The following is an 18,166-nucleotide window of genomic DNA, read 5'->3' on the forward strand; positions in this document are numbered from 1 at the left end:
GGGACAGCCTCCCCCCCCACCCCAGGGCCGCTTCCTCTCTCCCTGCGGGACATGCCCCTCTAATGATTCCCCTGCCTCCTTGCTCTGCAGTTTGTCAGGCCGGCTGACTTCAAGCAATCCTGCATCTGTTTCGCCTAGAGAGCCGCACTCGCCTACATTTTAATAAACCCTATAATTTACACATTTCCCTCATACCCTGTAATTTCACCACCCCAAGACACAGCGAAGGGAGAAAGCACAGAGCTGGGAGTGCTCGTGGAAAGTGCTGCCAGAGATTCGAGAAATAAGTAGAAGGCTTAAATCTGCAGCAGTAAAATAATCCAGGGGAGGGAGCCAACAATGACTGAAAAATAAACATCTCCCCCTGCAAAAGCCCACAGCCAGCCCTGCTCCTCGCAGGCCAGCGCTGCCAAGAGATCGGGTGCACTGGGAAATGCGCCGGGGACTCCAGGAAAAAAAAATATATATGTAGGTTATATGGACCCCTTTTATATGGCAACTGTTAGCGGTAACTAAGTTTAAATTTATATGTTCAATAAAGTCTCTTCCCCCCCCTCTTCCAAGTGCCAGAACCACTCAAGGAAGCCGACACACGCTTCCCATTTGAAAATGTGTTATTTGACCATTTTTATTCTCTGCTTTTGTTCTCGGGGCTGCAGCCCCTCTAAAGGCGAGGGGGGGCATTTCTGCACCAAGATCAAAGTGGCTCTGTGTATACACACACTCGCGCAAATTATGTATTTGTGATCAAGTAACGCAGCATCAGGAAAAGCTAGGCGGGCATGTGGGAGAGTGAGATATTTACACAGGCCTGGCCAGAGGCAGAGGCATTATTTTAAGTGTTTTTCGTTGGTGCCAAGTCATCTGTTCACATATACGTGTGCACGCGTAAAGATGATGGAGACACCAGCTTGCCAGAGCCAGGAAATTCAGCATTAACCCTACAATTCCCCAATATATCCTGTCCAGAACCCTGACACCCTCCAGACCTGCGTGCCCCCCCACTTTGCTTATGTCCCGGTGATGGCGTGGTTCAGGGTCCCTGTTGTGACAACTTACAATCGTGTGCAAACCAGGACTGCTCCACAACACACATCGGCCTCTCTTGCTTCCCCAAAGCAGCTTTACAGCCCACATAAAGGAATATATATATTTCCCCTATAAAGACACAGCTTAACCAAAGGATTTCAGGTTCTTTAACATCGGGAGGAATAATAATATTTAAAAAAAAAAAGCGAAAAAGAGAAGAAATCTGGGCTTGTGCTGTGGGCTCCCCAAACGGGAAAGGAAACGCTGCTGCTTGAGCTTTGAGCCAGGAAGGGTAAAAAGTGGAGGGTGAGGAGGGAGGACCGAGGGATGGAGGATCTGCTGGGATCCCCGAGGCCCCTGGCTCTCCCTCCGTGGGGTTGCTTCCTCCTGCCCCTGCCACTCAGGACCTGGGCAAAGAGAAAAGCCCCCCTGAGGCCAGGAGTGCCCAGGCAGCCCCCCTGCCCATCCCTCGGGTGCAGTGGGGGGACCCCATCCCGGGGCATCCCAGGGAAACCGTTATCAGAAAGAGAAGTAAAGAGAGAAGCCAAACCTAGCAGCATGTTTACGATACAAAATCCACGATAAAACTTACACCGAAATTATTTCAAACCAAAGTCGGGGGGGGGGGGGGGGGGGCGGGGGGCTGGAATTGACTCGAAATGTCCTTTCCAGGCTGGTGGCTGCCAGAGGAAACGGTGGGAGGGTGGGTGGATAAAGGTTCCCCGGGGAACTGTAAAGCAGAAAGTCTCTCCTCTGCGCCAGCACGAAGCCTGGGAGGCGCAAACACGGTGGAGCAGCTCTAAAATAGGGCGCAAAAGCGCAGCGGGCCCGGAGCCGTGGGAAACGGGGAGCCCCTGGGCGGGGAAGGGGACCCCCACCCACAGCTGTCCTGCTCGTCGTAGGGACACGCAACCCCCGGCATCGCGGAGCATCCCCGGCCAGGCTGCATCCCCAGCGCGGCCGGCTGCGGGGCTTCTCCCCCTCCACCGCTTCCCCCTTCTCCTTCCACTCAATCCGCATTATTATTAGCAGTATTTTATCCTAGGAAAAACAAATGTCTCCCTCCCTTCCCACCACACACCGGGGGGGTAAGGGGTGGCAGGCCCAGATAACAAAGCAGCTGGTGTGGAACGAAGTTGTAAGGAAATAATTGATATGTAATAAGGCTGAGTGAATCTATCCCAAAGAAAATATTGCGTAAGCGGTTATGATTAAACATGCCCGGGCGAAAGGCGCTCTCATAAAGGAGTAATGGAGCTAAGGAAACAAATGATCATTGGGAATGTTAAACACAGAGGGGCATTTCATCACACAAACATAAATTCAGCTTGAAAGAGACTTGGGGGGGGGGGGGGGGGGAAAGAAGAAGAAAAAAGCCCCCTTCTCCCCCGCCTCCCCGCCCTGTACCCTCAGGTTGTGCGACGGACACCGTTTGAAGATGCTGGCAGTGCGGTGGGGGCGGCGGGAGACCCCGCTGGCTAAAGGGGGGGGGGGGGGGCGGGGGGGGGGATCCTGCCTCACGCTTGCAGACCCAGAGCAGTCCAGGCTCCTTCCCTCCCTCCCCCCAGCGTGTGGCCGGGCCCCCCACCCCCCCGGGGCTTCGAGCCGCGGAGCGGGGCCGAATCCTTCCTCCCGCCGCCGGTGAGGAGCCGCAGCACTGCCTGCATCCCGCACTGCCTCCACGAAGGGATATCCCCGGCCAAATCCCGGGCCTTTTCCCCGTTTTATTAACAAGCAGAAAGGAAACATAAAGGAAAAAAAGTGTCTAATATTACTCTAGATAAACGGGGGTGGGGGGAGGCAAATAAATCGCCAAAGCCTCACCCTCTTTTTAACATCGCTCCTTTCTCCCGGATAAATCCCGTTTCCGAGGGCAGGGAGCGCGTTCGCACGGTGGGAAGGCTGCAGCGCCTGTTCCGGGGCCAAACCCCCGCCGCTCGCCGGGGGCTGGCGGCTTCGCAGGCGGCAGCGTGCGCTTGCCTGGAGCCCCGCCGGGCAGGCACGGGAGCCCGGCCTGGGGGGGTGGGTACCGGCTGCCCCGGCTGCTTTGGGGTCATTTTGGCCCAGGGGAACCGGCCCCGAGCACAGCCAGGACCAGCTCCGCTCGCACCTGGCTGCAAAAGCAAGCGGTGTGCCGGCTCGTTACGAAGCATTTTAACCAATTTAAATCATCGGTCTCTTTTTATCCCCCCCCCCCCCCCCCAAAAGCAGCCGAGGCGGGCGTTTGCCCCCACTGCGGGCTGTGGACCGACTCTGCCAGTGCCCCCAGCTCCCCGTGCTCTTTGCGGGGCTGCGGGAGCTTGTTTTCGTTTGAATTAAAACCGGGGAAGGGGGGGGAAGGAGAGAGGAGGGAGATATTTGTGTAACAACTTGAAATAATTTACCCCAGAAAAAGGAAATCTGGGCAAGAGTTTATCAGGCAGTTCCCTTTGCCAGCATGTTTAAAATGTATAAGTAATTTTAAAGTGTGTCTTCACTTAATATATTTTCCCCTTTCTCCTTCAGATGACAAGGAAGACCAGTGATTGCAAGATGTCTACAGATAGCGCCCTTTAAGAGTTTCCACATTGTATGCTTAGGGGGGAAAAATGTGTTTGCGGTTCTACGTCCCTGCCGACAACTTTCTGATACTCTCGGTTTACGGTTCCCATTGCTGGGGCTGCGCAGGGCGGCTGTGGCATTGCGCCCCTCTCCCCAGCCAAACTGGGGGGGGGGCGTGCGATTTCAGGGGTGTCTCTGCGTGTCTAACGAGTGAGAAAAGAATTTCCTCTAAGAATATGTAAAAGGGAGGAATTCCTCAAAATCGCACCCGAAGTGACTCCCGGTAAATCCAGGTTTAACGGTGGCGCTGGGGGTTGATCCGGTGTTTTTTTGTTGGTTTGGTTTTTTGGGGGGTGTTTTTTTTTGGGGGGGGTGTGTGTGTTTGTTTTTGTGGGTTTGTTGTTTGGTTTTTTTTTTTTTTTTGGGAGGGGCGTCATAAAGAATCCCTGGATCTCTGTTTTGGGGGGCCAATAAAGCAGTTAGTGGGTGATATTAGCGAGGCACTCGTTTTCTTGGTTGCGAGAGGAAGGAGCTACCTGGCCTGGGGCAAAGCCCGGCTACCGTTAGGCTCGGGATTAAAAGCCATCACCAGCATCACGATCGCTACGAAATCACAGCCTCTCGGTAATTTAAATCTAGATAAATTAAAACGGCTTCGGCCCGAGAACAAAAAGCATCTTTTTTTCCTTTGGAAAAGGAAGCGAGTTCCCTGTTTTCCAGACAGAAAACACTTCTTTTTTTTCCTTTCCCCATAATTTAAACCACGAATCCATCCGGCTCCGCAGAGCTCGCCATGCACTTGCTGGAGCAAGCCCGGCCGTGCCTTTTCGCCAGGACGAGCTCTCGGGCGGCCCTGGGTGTCTGCAGAGGTTTCGCAGGGCTTTCTCCAGCTCGGAGGGAAGATGTTTAATTTCTGATTTCCTCCCTGCCTCTTCCAAAGGGATGCGGGGAGCCCCCTCCCACCACCCTGCACTCAAATCAAAGCTTTGAAACAACCTTGAAAGCCGGAGGAGGAACGGACTGTTCATTCCTTCGGCTTCATGGCCAATATTATGATTGTTCAGAGAAATTAGTCGGGGTTTCCGCCAGGATGGAGCAACCTCGGAAAGAGAAGGATGGAGGACACTGTCCTGGGCTCCAGGAAAAGACATTTTCTTGGAGCAGGCAGCGATGGCAGCCGGGAGTTGGTTGTGCACAAGCACCTACAGTGGAATCAGGCAGGAGAAACAAAATTTGGTGAATAACTGTGCGCAGGGATGCGTTTACCCAAGAGTTTCCCTACGCAGCGGAACAAGCCGTGAAGCCGACTGCAGAATCGCGCCCTTGAATTGACAGACACTTGGTTAATTTTGTTGGTTTGGGGAGTGGGCAGCATTTAGGATCCTGAAATCCATTTTACCCTGATGTGGGCGAACATAACCCAGAAGTTAAGTGCGTTTTAGGAGCATTTTAAACCCCGTTTAAACCAGCCCCGAAACGGAGTCGTTACCGTCGCGTTACCCCCTCGATGCTAATTCTCCACTCACTGTTTTTACCCCAAATCCAAATGCACACTCCGGTGCAAAGGCATAATTTCCCCCCGTGTAACGATCTACCTCAGCTCTACCACCGCTTTTAATTTTTAGAAATTTGTGAACGGGCGGGGAGACACCTTCGAGCTCTCTGGCAACAAGAAATCATCGAAACGCGCTTTTCCTGGCAGAAAATACATTTACTAAAATGGGGGGGGGGGGGGGGAATCACCCCTTTACTTGTCCCCCTGTCCTCGGGGTTTTGCTGGGGGCTGCCGGCGCGCAGCCGTCGGGGCCGCAGCTCGGCCCCCGCAGACCCCGGCCCGCCGCGTTTCGTGCCGCTTGGTTGACACAGCCAGCACAGAGCGGCCGGGCCGTGGGTTATACGGAATCATGGTTTTCATTATTTTCGAGGTGGGAGGGAGGCGGAAATAGGAAAAAAATATATATATTTATGTTGAGCTACTTCTTGGACATGAACAGCGGCAAAGGCGGAGATGCAGCAAAGAGACCCGAAAGGGTTGGGAGCTGCTCGGGAGCAGCTTTCCCAGCACACGCCTGTGTTCCCCGGGCCCCCGAGCCACCGTTCTGCCCCTCACCCGCCACCCGCGCAGGTTGCGCGCTGCCCGCGGGGGAGCTGCCCTCCGCACCCACGGAGCCGCGCCGGCACCGCGCCTCCTGCCCGCCCCATCCCTCGCAGCCACCGGGAGGGGACAGCCAGCCCCTCACCCTCCGGGACAAGCTGCTAACGCGCATCGCCAAACAGCGGCTGAGAAAACAAAACGGACCAAAAAAAAATAATAAAAAAACCCCAACCCTGAAGTTTTGTGTCATCTATGGTCAGGGAGTGCCGGATCCCACCGATTGTGCAAGGAAAGGGGAGGCGGGGAAAGGGGGTGGGTTTTTCTTTGATGAATTCGTAAACAATTCCTATTATTACTTTCTTTACCAACCAGGAGTGAATAAATGGTCCAAATGGCGAGATTTGCTTTTCAAAGAGCAACATGAAATCAAAACACCTGTTATACATTAGCCCTCTCCCACTTCCACCTCCCCTGTAAATGAAATCATTTAAGTAAAAAAAGAATAAAAAATATAAGAGAGAATAAGTGCATTGTTTTTCTCCCCTGACATATGGGATCAGAGCTGGCGAGCCGGGCATCACTTCAGGTGAATAAATGAATAATAAAGCATTTGGGAAGCGACCTGGCAAGCTCCACCAGCGCATCCTTAGGCACATTCACATCCAAAACCCGACAGAGGCAGGCGCAGACACCCAGAGGACAGCGAGCCCAGAGGCAACCATTAAACCCTCAGCACCCCATCCAGCGTACCCCCGAATCCTCCGCCACCCCCGGGTGGGGCCCCAACACCCCCCTGCCACAGCCAGCACACGTCTGCCCCGTTGGGTCCGCCCCACGCACGTCAGGCCAACCCCACCCATGCCCACCCATTTGGGTATCCCCACGCGTTTCCCCCATCACAGCTGACCGCACTCATGTCCACCCCATGGGTGCCAACCCCAGGTGCGACCCTGCAGGCCGGACCAGGGGAGCCCAAGGGCGGCCCCCAGGCAGGGGCAGCCGGGGGGAGCCCCTTTACCTTGGTGGCAGGCAGGGGCTCAGCAGAGGTCTCATGGATGCCGAGGCCGCAGTGCCCCTGGCAGCGGGCTCGGCTGGCTACCGGCCCTATTTCCGCTTGTAACTACGAGGGGACCCAATGCCTCCCCTCGATAAGGTATCACAGTGTCTCTGCAGTCGGCGGTCAGCACCTTAGCTTGGAGCTCCACGGCACTGCTGGCAGCCGTGCCGGGACAGCAGGGAGATGTCGAGGCATTTCTGGGAATAATCACATCACACAAGTGCTTACATTCCGGCTTCCTTTCTCTTTATCCCTACCACCAAGTTTGAAGTCACACCTTCTACCGGATTGTTTAAGGTCTCCGGGTTGGAGTGGGGGTGGGTGGCAGTGAAGGAGAGTGTGTGTGTGAGTGTGTGTTGGGGGGGGGACGACGGCGTTGTGCTGGTTGTTAATCTGTAGGGTTCCTCCAGGCCAATAAAACTAACATGGTCAAGAAATTTATTCTTTCAATAGAAACGTCTCCCTCTCCCCCCCACCCCAACCCCTAACTCTTTCTGTTTGTTTTTTTGCCCGGACTTAAGGGTCTGCAAGGAGCTTTGCAAGGTTGGGAGTCCCGAAAGCTGCTCAGACAGAGCTGCAAAGTAACAAAAAGACTTTGTTTTTGTCATACAGTCACGTAGGGGTTCTGGTATACGCATTGACATTGTGGAAAGCACACCTGGAAAGGAAACTATATAAAAGTATCTTATAGACAGACACACGCACCAGGATAGGTCTCCTGAAATAATACATCTGAAAGCCTTAAACCTGTGGCATCGGGAGGCTTGATACATGTGCTGGTACAAAAATAATCTGCAGTAAACATCTGTGGGTGTGCGCACACAAATAATTCTTTGCACATTTGATACACAATTCACATATACAGGCATTTATCTTAATTGGCTTCTAGTTCTTAAAAGCCTGAAAGGTGGGATTTCAACTGGGAGCTGGGTATCCCAGTGCTGTAAGCATCCCTAGAAATCCACACTTTTCTTGCAGAAAAATCACCCACCAGAACCTTTTTCATCGGGTGTTTTGCTATATGCCCCCTTTGCTCTCTCCCGTTTACCTATGGCTTTGTGATACCATCTGCTGCATGCTGTGCTCACCTTTTCATCCCTTTCATCTGAGTTGCAACTGGAGATCTACTGATCAACCTGAGTATTTGTTCGAGTAACAGGTCAGCAGACACAAGCACTGATGCAAAGGGCGGATGGGTCAGTCGAATCCCCTCCGCTTGTGTTTTATATCAGGCACCCAGCTTGTCTGCCGAGCAGCAGCAGCCCAGAAGACACAGGCTGATTTATATCTTCCCCCCCCACACACACCCTGCTAAGATACTAGATTTTACCATTTTACAAAAATGGCAATTCTGGGCAGGGAAGTTGGTCATGAGGTACGCAGTGCTCGCACACTTTAATGGGGAAGGTAAAATCAAGCAGATGGAGACAAGTGCTATCTGACTGAGAGGCAGTGTGGACTATTGCATGGCTACTGTCAGAGGGCGAAGCCTTTGGCAGTGCCCTTGATCTCGCTGTCACCCTTCCCATCCTTCATTTAGGTCTCTTTTCATACTGTAACCACCCTGGGACCAGTAACTAACTTCTTCATGTAGCTCTTGGACAAAACCAGGACCCCCATCACACTACGACTCTGCTGTTTTCTAATAAATAATCAGAGCATATGTGCACCATGCCTATATCACCACAAAACCTGGGGTTTGGCTTGGATTTCTAGTTATCACCTAGTGCCAATAATAATAACAATAATAATAATAATAATAATATGAACATTGCTTTGTGGATTCAAACCTGCCAGAAAGGCAGTAAGCCAAGTATTACACTTGTGGGAGGTATCTTGCAGAGTACTCCAAGGATCTTTTGTTAGGTCTGGCCTTATTTAATATTCTCATTAATGACCCTGTAAATGGATTACACAGCCCATTAATAAAATTGGCAGATGCTACCCAGTTAAGGGAACTCATGAAAAGTGAGAGAGGATTAAAAAAGGAAAAAAAGAGGACAGAGAGAACCAGGAAGAAAGGACAGAGAAAGAGCACAAAATTATTTGTGAGGATTAAATTAATGGGAAGGTGGCTAGAGGATTATTCAAAATCCAGATTCTTCAATTGTGGTTTTATCCAAATTCCAGTAAAAATAAATTATTAGTCCCAGAGAGAGCACAGGGCAGAAGGTTAGCCTGAAGTTTGCAGTAAGGAGTGCTGGGAAGGCAGGTACCACACAGCAGGAGCTCTGGTCACACATGGAGGTGGGGTACAAGGGACACGCACCCTCTTGCTGGGTAATCGCCAAAAAACCAGAGAAACTTTCAGAACAAAAAGAAATGCTCATCCTGAAAAAAGCAGAAAAGACCCTCACAGTTGGGAGGGCAGGAACCATCAGCTTCTGCACACAGCCACCACCCCCACATCTTTTGCGGTTCCCTGTGCTTCTGCCACATGTCATGGAACCGATCTGTTGCAGTTGGATCACTTAGAGTTTATGATGGCGGGCAGAAGATACCAGACCACAGTAGATATGGGAGAGGTTGCTAATCTGGGACTCTGACTGCCCACCTTCCCCTCTCAGCTCTGTCATGGGCATCTTGTGGAGCATCTGAAATAAGGCTCCCTAACCATGAAGGGTCTGTGAGGATGAGTGTGAAGGTGATGCATGCAGAGAAAAGGCATTTTCTCTCCCTCATCGAATACCTGGGATCCCATGACTGTTGTCCACCCCTCAGTTCACACTCTGTAGCAGTGCCAGGGTGCTGGTGGGGTCCGAGCACACAGTCCCGCTGCATGAACAAGAGCCTGGCAGTAAGCAGCTCAAGAAAGATGAGAAGGTACAATGAAGCACAGCCAAATTTAAGATGAATAAGCAGGAAAACCCTCCCCACAAGCTCTACTGGTCTGGGAAGGGTGGAAGGTGTTGCAATTCCCAACTGACTGGAGACTTAGAATGAGACAGAAGCTCATGAGCAAAAAGTGAATGGATCAGATATGAAGTGGAAACATGGAAACAAAAGGATGAACAATACAGCCTAATAGGTGTTTCTACCTCTTTCACCTCTGATAGCCATTTCAGGATGTAGAGAGGAATGCAAAGCAAGAAGCAACATGGGCTTTCCGAGCAGTTACACACGTTCTAGCAGAAGAGCTTGGTTACCAAACAAATGTACTGGGTGTTCAGAGGCCCTCTGTCAGAACAGGTCTGTGGATTTAAACTGAACCAGGGACATGACCACAAAGTACCAGATGTTCCACTGATGGAAATCAGAATGGATCCAATGACACCAGGAAACCTATAGCAACATAGGCTGGGCTGAGGATCTGATGTATTACATACTCAAAGGCTGTGGGTTTGGTGTGTGTCCTGCTTACAGAGACAGGCAGGCTTACACGGACAAAGTACTCATGCCTTAAGCTTTTACAGGTTATTGGACACTTAACTTTTGAGAATCTGTTATGCCAAGGACTGTAGCTTGATTAAAGTCTGCTTTCAGTTGTCTCAGGTTTCTTCCTAAACAGTAATGATACCACTACTTCCATAAGGCAAAGGAGGAAGAAAAACCCCAACACTGGACCCAGTTTACCATTGCACTACACCTGTTTTACATTGCACACACATGAAAGAATTATACCAGTATAAAACCTACCTGTTTCAAAGAATCAAACCTCTGTTCTAATCCTAACTATTTGACTTACAAATACCTAAAACCCTGAGTATTCTTAATGTTTTCTCTTTCCCTTTCAGCACTTGCTCTTTAACTTTCTGCTTTTTTCTTTTTATGCTGGGTCACCACTACAAAAATCGCAGCCATGCTATATGAAGCCATGAATATGATTATGGCTTGCTAACGTAAACAGGCAGGAAGGGGTAAAATAGGGTGGGGGAGAGAAAAAGGGAGAGAGAGAGGGAGAGGGATCCAGATCCAGTTTATAAACATCCATCTCCAGTAATGAGTCCTCTAGGAAGAAATGAAAAATAGCCCAGGCCTAGTAAAGTCAATTAAGTTGCTTTTAAATAAGAGGTTACCCAGAGAGGCCAAGAGTTAACATGTAAAGGCTTATTGCCAGTGCTGTAAAAAATAAAAGGAGGCTTGAATATTTGAAGACATTTGGTTGCTATTATAAACAAGTGGATCTAATAGTGTGGGTACATTCATAGACTAACTGTAGAAGTTGGGCATCTTATAAGGACACATTGAAAGGAAAAACTGCAAGGTTCCCTGGCTAAATAATTCCAAATGGGTCATTATAAAACCACTGATACAACACGTGTGGTTAGGACACAGGGCATTTATAAGAAAAGCTTTTCAAACCAACCAATAATGAGCAACTAACAACAAGAGCACAGCCAAAGGTGTATGTAATCTGCAGAGAACACATGGCAAAGCTTTACGGTGCAAATTCTTATAATGACCTGGAGAGCAGATGGCCCTGACACCGGTTCAAGCCGTTTGGAAAAATCAACCAAAGTTTATCGCATTCTTGAGATTCAGAATTGGGGAAGTGAGCTTAGTTCACCTTCCAGGGAGAAAGGGGATCTATTTCAAGAGACAAGAAAAGAAATGAAAGAAAAGACAAAGGGAGAATAAATATACTCCTCTTTTCTGCTGGACAGTCTGAATGTTTGTCTCCAGAGCAAAGATTTATTTTTGTTTGGGTTCCAAGGAGATTACAGCGGTCTGCTAACATAATCTGGGCGCAGACCTGTAGTTCTTGCACAGACAAGTAACTTGGACGTGAGAAGGCATCGTAAGCCTAGGCACCAAAGCCACCCTCTCCCAGAGGTCAGCGCTGACCCATGCACCCTCTCCCATGCAGGGGAGCTTCTCAAGACACTGCAGGCTGTTGACTCTTCCCATTGGAAGCAATGGCAATGTTGTTCTCTGGTCCAGCTCCATAAGGACTGATCCATTCCCACCGCACCCTGCGAGAGGTAGCACATCCATCCATGCCAACAGAGCTGCTTCCACAAGACTTGCTAGTTTTTCCAAGGGGAAACAGTCGCTGTTTGACTGGCACAATTGACAGAGCCACAGCATCCCTTCCCAACAGCAGACTCAAGACATCTGGCAGAAGTTTTGACCCCCACAGACCCTCACTGACAGCCTGATGGGCAGCTGGCCACTGACCCGACCTATTCATCCCTCCCACACCACAGACTTCAACATCTGAGCCTCTCCTCATCCTTCACACACTCATCTTTGTATCATACAATTGAGGGGCAGTAGATGGGAAAATGAGGTCCAAGGAAACAAGAGGGACCATGTTTTATGATTCTAAAGAGGCATACCGACCCCCAGCGAGGAAGTTTTCAGAAGCATCAACATAAACGAGTTAAGCGTTAAGCTGCTCCTGACTACCCAACAGCAGCAAAGTGCCTCTGGCCCATTTTAGACCCAGAGGTGAGTCTGCCCCAGGTGAGGCTAAAACGTGAAATCCCAGGAGACCCGGTACCCCTGCACAGGATGCATCTGTTCAGCACAGCAAAGGGGAATCTGGGATCAAGATCCCCATTTTGAAATTAAAATTTGAACAACAGATCCCTCAGAATGGATCAACAAGTTGCTGCTCCCACTCCGGAGTGCAGCACTGATTTCCTACGCCCTCAGCAAGCGGCAGGACAGTGGGACCACGTGCCCTGCCTTCTCTGAGCCTCCTGCCTGCCTGCCTCCTTCACACCCGCCTGTCAGCTGCAAGGGAACGCGAGATCAGCAAACACAAGGTCAAGCGAATTAACGTCACCAGAAAGGAAATGGGGTCAGAGTTAAGCGGCATTCCCCTGCATCGACCGCAGGCTGAGAGCGTGGATGGGGACAATTAACTCGGCAGCTTGATGAGGAGACTAGTCTTTAGCCCCCTTTTCCTTCAGAGGGAGGGGAAGGAAAGAGTAGTCACCAGAAATCATTGCCACCTTACAACATCCACTTGAAGGACCATCCAGGAGCACAGCCCCACCATAGCTGGCTGTGGGCAGAGCCCCGATGATCCAACAGCAAAGGTGGCTCCTGCCCTAGCTGCCCTCTGGAGCACAGCGTGGGATGGCAGAGGAGGAGGTAGGAGTGCAAATCTGCCTCTATTTGTTTAAGCCACCAGTAAATTAGTGCTGCAAATCTGCCAGGCTGACCCTGTGGTTTCAGTGAAATTTTTTCTGGCTTTCTGGTCTGGGGTATTATACACACAGGTTTCCTTTCTAGCCCTTGATAAACATTTCTGACCAACTACTTGCGAGGAACAGGGTGGGGGGAACATTCCCAAATCCCAGCGCGAAAACCCCAACGCCTTCCCCCATCATGTAAACACTGCTCTTGTCACAAGAGTCCTACACATGCTCCTGGCGTGGGGGACTGCCTCCCCCAGCCACAGTACCTGTGTGCTGTGGGGCCAGCCTGCCAGCCGGCTGCAGGTAAGGTCGGGCTGGGTGTCAGCAAGCGTGTTCTGCACCAGGGAAACCCTGAGCTTATTTATTAACTGGTGCCAGCGCTACCAAAGAGGAGAGCAGCGAGAGCCTGGAGACACTGGGGAGAAAGGAGGGAGAGGCTGGGTCTGTGGGGTGAAGAAGAGTCAAATCTGGGGAGATGCCAAAAAAAGGGTGTCCATAAAATCTCTAAAATCTGGGTCCAGACATCATGCAGAGCCCCACTCCTATCCTCTGGAGATCCCACCAGCACCTCGAGCACAGTGGGGAGCAGAGGTGGCTTGGGCAGCGCTCCCCCTCCTTGCCAGCCACGGGTGAAGCAGGCGCTGGTGGCTTTTCCAAAGCTGTGGTGATGGGCTCCACCCTGGAGCAAACTTGCAAAATAAGGTACTAAATAAAGCCTTCTTGGATCTATTTTGTGGGTAAAAAGCCCTCTCTTTTAGGGCTGTGCTTAGCATCACAGTGCTACATTCTCAGGGACTCCAGCTCGGCATGATCCTCTGCAGAAAAGGACTTAGTGCTTAGCCTACTTCCCTAAGGAAAGGAGATGAACTCTGCATGGATGTACCTGCCTCCATTAGTTCATTTGTCTCTCCTGTCTCCATTCTCAGTTGTTGAGTGTTTGGCTCCCATTTCCACCACATTAGCTGTTGTTCATAGAAACGATGTTCCCATGCAACATGGAAGAGGAAAAAGTCAGTGCTCTCACCCAAACAGCCATGACTTCAGCCACACCACTGGACATCAGAGAATCCACAAACGAGAGCGTCATTAGAAAAGCTACACATGCAGCAGTAAGTTTGTTGGACTAGATGCCAGAAAATCCGTCTCTCCGAGAATATGTTTGGCAACCAAGTTTCTTCAGTTTCACTGCTCAATTGCCCTTTCCAAACATGCTTTTAACACCTCCTACTGCCAAGGAGGTCACTAGGGGCTCACACCGTGGAAGGGCTGGTCCACCACCATTGCCCATGATGACAGTAGCCTTTCTGCTTATCAGGGAGGAACCACAAGCTGAGCTGTTCTCCAAGCGCATGGGATAACACCTAACAGCATGCCTGTGGTGGCTGGGGGAGCCACAGCAGCACCGCGAGCTGAGGTCTTGCCATTGGGGCAGGGACCGTTCTTGGATTAATGGCAAAGGATGGGAATCAAGTGCAATACAGAGGGTTGGCTCTAGCTAGCTTGCACAGTTTAGCAAGTGCCTTGGCAGCAGATGGCCATGCAAAGAGCTGTCATCTGTGCCAGAGCCCCGGGAAGCCAGGCTGGCTGCTGCTGTGGAAGGCAAAAAGCTGCCATGTCATGCTGAAAAGCTCCCCCAGCAGAAAAAGCCCAAGTCCTCCAGCAGCAGCAGCAGCGAGCCAAGCCCAGGTGAACTCCTTGCCAGCTCCTTCTCCTCCCCTTTCCCATGGCACAAGCAGCCCAGCCCCAGTCTCTCCAGTGTGGCTGGCAAGTTTGATTTGTCCTGCAGCACTGAAAAGTCTCAGACTTTTAACACTCAAACACATAAAACTCATTGCATACACCTCATCCCTTCTTCCACACACAGAGCATCTCTCCTAAATCCCCCTTGGGCTAAAATACAAAAGCAGGAAAGAGAAAAGAAACAGAGATGTGTGACTGAGTTACAATTTGGCTGCTGGGTAGGACTAAGTCAGGTCCCACAGCTGGAAGGAACTGGACGGTCTCATAAATCCTTGGATTCTCGAGGACAGCAACTCCCTGCTTGACTTCATTCAAACCTCATCCCTGGAACGCTCCACCTGTGCAGTAGGAAGGACCAGGAGCTGATCCGTGCCTGTGTGAGCATTAGCCCTGTGCTACCACTTGGCTTTGCATGCTAAAAGGTAGTGTGGAGCGCTCGACCTAGAGGGGACAGAGCAATGGGCTGGCTCCCAAAACCCCCATGCCTGTCCTCTGCTTTTCCGTGCCTCGTTTTCCCCATCTGCAAAAGGAAGACCATGACTCTTATATGGGGAAAAAACCTCTTGCATCAGCCAGGAGACAAAATCTACTTAGTACTGGATCAAAAAAGGAAAAGTGCCCCTAGAGGGAGATCAGTCAGCACAGGGTTATCCCTACACCCCGGCTTCGATTAGATCCTCCACCACGGAATAAACAACTTTCACCTTGCTGTGACCCCAAGGGAGTCCTACAGCCCGCCTACGTGGCAAAGCCGCCAGCATCCCCAGATGGAGCCAGAGGGGCCTGGAGCCCCCCACTTGCAGCCAAGCCCAGCCGGGACCTACAGCTGCCTGACCGTGCGTCCCACGCCACCGGCGTGTGGGACACCTGAACTGCAGAGCAACTGCTGCCCGTAGCTGAAATAAGGCAGCTCAGCATGTGGCAAAGGGCAGAGTTTTATTGTGCTTCACCTATATACAAATAAAATAATTGTGCTTCTTTGGGATGAAATACAGATTAAATATATGACATACTGTGCTTCGTAGCTAAGATACATGTATTCAGTCTGCCTGTATATTACTTCTATACTACTCGTCAGGCATCTCCCCCAAGCTGAGGGGGAGGGATCCATCTGAGCTACCAATTAAAGCCCAGCTCTCATTAAAGGCACCATTGTAGGGAAGGGAAAAAAAAAAAAAGATAATTCTGTCAGCACAGATGTCTCCTACGCTGAGGGGTTTGCAAAGAAATAAAACCTGAGCCGCTATTATATCATTTGCAAAGTTATAGACTGTAAATAAACAGACCAGAGCAATTCCCCCACCTATAAGACACTGCAAGTCAGGGGACAGCACTGACAAGCCCGAGTCTCGCTGTAACTGGCTTATCTTTCTAATCCTCTGGATTATTAATAGTAGTAGGGCTGTGATAGAGTCCAGAGGCCACGCCGTGACAGACACCACCGTGTGAAGCATCCCACAAACACACGGGGCGAGGCTGGTCCTGCCTCTCTGGAGTTCGGGAGGCAGAAGGATGGGACAAGGCAGGCATGGAGCGCTTAGGTGAGGTGCCCGAGGCCACGACGTGTACTAGCAGCAGAGGAGAAAACTATCTGCTTTCTGCTAAGCTCTCTGCCTATCCCACCAAGTTCAGATCAGGATTCTCACTGATCCTGTCTCCCTCTACAGTCCTTCAGCAATACAGTTAAAGAAAATATTGGCAGCAGCCTCCCCTGGTTTGATCATACCAAAGCCACTCAGAGGTGGAGATCAGGACTGTGCAGGATCCAGCCATAAAGTGGTGTCAGATCAGTACCTGGTCTGACACAAAATCCAGTTCCTCTGCCATATTTTTAACGGGGTTAACCTGCCATCAGCTCAGCAACCTGAACCTGTTCACCCCACAGCCAGACCCTACTAGCTCTGGGGCAAGGGATACAGGAGGAGTCAGCGGCTGAGGAGATGGAGGAAATACCAGGATTAGCTTCCCCTCTCCACAGAGGTTGGGTGATGCTAGAGCTGAGTAGGACATCAAACCAGGCACAAAGAGAAAAAACAACAAACCAACTTTCATTCAACTATTGCTACTCACAGTATGGAAGGAGAGCCACTGCTCCACACTGCTATTTTCTGATTTCTCACCCCCCAAAGCACCTAAAGCTTGTGATGGCTTGTATACTGGGATATAGGGAGGTAGACATGAGGAGCAACAGCGCTATGCAGCATCTGCTGTAAGAGCGAGTATGTGGATCCCTGCAAGACAGTGCATGCAGAATGGAGAAGAGTCATCACCCCATGTCATGGTTCAACATAACTGTGAGGCTGGCCCCGAGGAAGGACTGCAGCCTCTCATTGCTGAAACCACAGAGAGGAAGGAGATGCGCTGGGAAGGACAGATGCTTTCTACGATAGGTTTTCTAGCTCTTTTCTTTTGCTTAAGTAAGCTCCTGGATGTTCAGAAGGAGAGCCTAAAGTTCAACAGGAGCTCACAGCAATGCCAAACCCACGGTCTCTGCCTGCCTCCTGCCATCTCTTACTCACATGCACTGCACTACAGAGAACCCCCTTGCTCCTAGCTCTGCCCATGTTTCAGGGACAACACGATCCTGGGTGACCAGGACAACTTTTTTCCTGCAGACAGAACTCCTGAGCTGCCCATAGCCCTTGCCTGCATCACTAGCCTGCTTGCTAGAGTGATGCCAAATGCTTTGAACACCCTGATTCCATCAAGGTCATGGCTGAAATTCCACATCGCCCTCTTCCTGCATCCTCCTACCCAAAGCTGAGCCCCTGCTCTGAATCTGCTGTCCCTGAGAATGTTCACTTTGCCTCTTGCTCATTTAACTTGGGCTCCTGCCTGGACGCCCACAAAGCCTTGAATTTCCTGCTGGCTCAGGACTGCTCGAGCTCAGACCCGTTTCCTCTAGAGGCAAATGGGTGCATTCACCATAGCAATAAAAACCGAGTGGCATTCTGGGCACAGGGCCTAATCCAACTCCTGGTGAGGTGGAGGAGGGTTATTCCGTTCAAAGGGGGGAGCTGGGGAAAAAGGCAGGAGGAGGGTCACAGCTGCAGGGATGGGACAGTGACATTACCAGCCTAGTGGACCTCTTCTGAGGTTACCACTGGGAAGGCAGCAAGTGGTAAATGCCTTTTCCATGGCGTGGATGCCCCCTTGTTCTCATTCATGTTTTCTCAGTGCTACCTTGTGCTTCTTAGGCAAGCCATAAATTCAGTCATATGGGTTTTCTCTGTCGTCCTTTTTTTTTTTTTTTTTGACATCCATTTAATGACTTTTCTCTTTAATATATGGCAGGCATTTTCCTTCTAAAATACCTGAGGTTTAGGACAGGTAGTAAATGGAGACCTCTCACAGAACCACTGGCCCAGAACCCAGTCTTATTGGCGCTTAGAAAAGGAGATCCATTTTTCCTCTCTGCTCTTCAATTAGCTGTAATGTTTGCCTTTGAAACATAAAATTAGAAGCCTTTTTGGAAGCACAAAGCAATATTATACTGCAAAACACATTTTTATTCTCCCCTCCCTGCTACCAGTTTAGCACAGCAGATATATTAGACAGCTGGTTTCTAGGCACCGCTCTCTTCTGAAGATTTAGGGTCCGACTTTCAGTTCCTGT

At 50.6% G+C, this 18,166-nt stretch overlaps 1 protein-coding gene across 1 annotated transcript in view; it reads right to left on the reverse strand.

Annotated features, from left to right (window-relative positions):
- The window catches only part of TBX5 (T-box transcription factor 5), a 94,287-nt gene that overhangs the window by 64,358 nt on the left and 11,763 nt on the right, over positions 1 to 18,166 (reverse strand). The window contains exon 1 of the mRNA XM_080391508.1: positions 1 to 18,166. This exon is cut by the window's left edge and continues 21,025 nt beyond it; it is cut by the window's right edge and continues 11,763 nt beyond it. The gene's annotated coding sequence lies outside the window, so the exon portion shown is untranslated.

This window comes from Falco punctatus (assembly GCF_963210335.1).
Source record: "Falco punctatus genome assembly, chromosome: 1".
Lineage (NCBI taxonomy): Eukaryota > Metazoa > Chordata > Aves > Falconiformes > Falconidae > Falco > Falco punctatus.